We start from the raw sequence: 3067 nt of genomic DNA, 5'->3' as shown, positions 1-3067 counted from the left end.
GGTTGCTATTTAAGACATATAGACCGAGGATAACGTGTAAAGTTGTGGACTCGCATAGCGGGTAGGGCACGACTAGAATTTCTCTTTATTTTTACGGCTTTTAAAACACTGCCACAAAAATAAAGGATATGAGGGAAAGCATGTTGCTATTTAGAACATGCAAACCAACTCCGAGATACACGGTCACAGAGAAATAGGGCCTAAGAACAATCCAAATTAATCTCAAAACACAGACACACTCTAAATGAACAGGAGTCTGTGTTTCAAAATATCACAAGATCTGGTCTTTATCAAATATAGACCCGAATTTCTATAAGGGGTCATAACAACAAAAAAACGTTAGACCGTTTCTAGTCACTATCCAGTGCGTCAGGTCACAATAGTCAGCCAAGTGATCTCCTTACTTAAATAAACGTACATTAAAGATGACATTTATCTTTAGGTAACGAAAAGAAAAAGCAAGCTGCCTCGTGAACAAGGGTAAAGAAGTAAATACCCAGTAGACCAACCAGCAATTGAAGGAATTTGCACACACCGTCCAGCCAGATTCAGGGACTACATAGGTATATATATGCATTAAAAGCTCTATCTATAGGAATAGTATTATGGTAATACAGACCTAATTAAAAAATCCTGATCTGTTAATTCATACAGGCATCAGTTGTAATATGCTGCGCAGATTGAAAGTCGCAAGCTGAAACAAGAACACCCCAAATTACGAGTCTCCCCGTTCAAAGTAAGTGCACTAAAATCTCACTGGGGGTCTTTCTTGATTGTGGAAATGAGATATAATCATTCAAAAAAAAATGTTCTCTACATATTACAGAAAGTGTGGTTTACATATCTATATGACCACAAGGGAGAAAATAAGAAACTCTTCGGCTGAGAGGTTTAGATTCCCAAATGAACTAATGACGGCATAACAAATTCAAGTAAGAATGCCAGTCAAAATAATAATATAAATACACTAGAGACACAGTAAAAAATGCGCACAACTAGATAAACTGCAACCTTAATAAGTTGAACAAAACTAACTGTATGTATTCACTTTTTAGAAAGAAGATGTATTGTTTTTAAAGATACGTCTGTCCTGAAGAAGGTGTCAAAATAACAGAAAGCACCGAAACGCGTCGACAAAGGACTGTTTTAAATGTTTTATTATTAATGTGATATGTCATATTGATTTGTGTTGTTCCCCTGTGGAGAATTAATTAATGTATATGAATTAGTGACTCTGTTTGGAAACCATAACAGGAATTGTTAGATGAATTGTCGAGAAATGTACCAGAGTTCACGATTACAAATGCCATATAATATGTGATTGATTGAAAGGTTTTTAATGATACAAAAATTCTCTTTTTTAATTAATAAAATGTGAAAGATAAAAGCAGATTTATCGTGGTGTAGTATTAATTATCTGCGTCACTATCGAACACGAAATTAAGGTAATTCGTGTGTAGTCCTTTTGGTCACTGATACAAAGTAACTAACACAGAAAGGATTTTTTTCTTTTTATATGGTTGATACCCAGTCCTTTCTGGTCTCTGGGAAACTCTCTTTTTTTTTGGGAAAGTTGGACTACAGAAACCACCTCTACGCAGGAGCTTCGAACAAACTCCTCAAACGACTACAACACATTCAGAGCGCCTCTGCACGCCTGGTCCTCGACATCCCTCGCTGCAGCCACATCTCACCCTACCTGAAAGGCCTGCACTGGCTCCCCGTCAACAAGAGGATCACCTTCAAGCGCCTCACCCACGCACACAAGGCACTCCACAACACCGTACCAGCATACCTCAACAGACGTCTCATCTTCTACACCCCCAACCGCAAGCTCCGCTCCGCCGACCTCTCCCTTGCCACCGTCCCCTGCATCCGAAGAGCGACCTTCGGCGGCAGATTGTTCTCCCACCTTGCCGCCAAGACCTGGAACACCCTCCCCATCCTCCTACGGCAGACCCAGATTAAGGGCACCGCGATGGGGTGCCCTTATGCGCCGGAAATGGCTGTTCTGTACATGGCTGAGTACGAGAAAAAATTTGTTGATTCAAATAACCCCTACATACAACACATAATACATTGATATCGTTATATCGACGACGTGTGGCTCCTGTGGCAGGGGAGCCACGCGGACTTGATTGACTTTCACCACTGGCTAAATTCACGACACCCGGACATTCATTTCTCACTTGATTCAAGTAACGTCAAAATGACTTTTTTGGACGTGGAAATAAAAAATGTTGGTGGGACCTTGAAATCATCATTGTTCAAGAAGGCAACGGACAAAAATACTATCCTTCATTATGGAAGCTCGCATCCTCGGAATTTGAGGGCTAATCTGCCCTATGGGCAACTACTCCGCATCCGGAGAAATTGCTCAGAGGTTGAACAGTTTGAACAACATGGCCAGCATTTTTGTGATGAGTTACAGCAGAGGGGTTACCCCAAAAAACTACTAAAACACTCCTACAAGAGGGCACGATATACACCTAGAGAATGCCTGTTTGAAACTAAAAGCAAACGTGAATTAGAGAGTTTGGTCTGCGTCACGACATTTTGTGCTGAAACCCACAAAATAAGACAAATGGTCCTGAGACACTGGCATTTGTTAGAAGAATTAGAAGTACCCTTCCCCCGCCCAATATTTGCTTTCAGAAAAAATCAAAATATTGGCCAACAACTAGTCCGGGCCGATATCAGAATAACCAAACCAAAAAACGACTTATTGTCAAAATGGGGACTGAAACCGGTCGAGGGACACCACAGATGTGGGAATTGTATTGCATGTGATACAACTATATACACATGACCACCACGTGGACCCACTCGAATTTCACCAATTGTAAAACCAAAAATGTGGTTTATGCCATTGTATGTTCTTGTCCCAAATTGTATATAGGAAAGACAAATCAGCAAGTAAACACCCGCATGACGCAACATAGGTCACAAATTAAGAACAAGGTACTCACAGCGCCACTTGTCCAACATTTCATTGATAACAGCCATGGGGAAAATGAGTTCAAATGGACTGTGTTGTTTAACCTGAATCAATCGAATTCAGGTACCA

At 40.7% G+C, this 3067-nt stretch overlaps 1 long non-coding RNA gene across 1 annotated transcript; it reads left to right on the top strand.

The window, feature by feature from the left end:
* The first annotated feature begins 440 nt into the window (after positions 1–440).
* LOC147689385 (uncharacterized) lies at positions 441–1295 on the top strand. Its single transcript, XR_015300611.1, has 4 exons — positions 441–563; positions 655–736; positions 827–932; positions 1056–1295. It is a non-coding gene; the product is annotated as an uncharacterized LOC147689385 (long non-coding RNA).
* The last annotated feature ends 1772 nt before the right edge of the window (positions 1296–3067 follow it).

Source organism: Lissotriton vulgaris, chromosome 10 (assembly GCF_964263255.1).
Source record: "Lissotriton vulgaris chromosome 10, aLisVul1.2, whole genome shotgun sequence".
Lineage (NCBI taxonomy): Eukaryota > Metazoa > Chordata > Amphibia > Caudata > Salamandridae > Lissotriton > Lissotriton vulgaris.
This window is presented reverse-complemented; position numbering and strand designations above follow the sequence as displayed.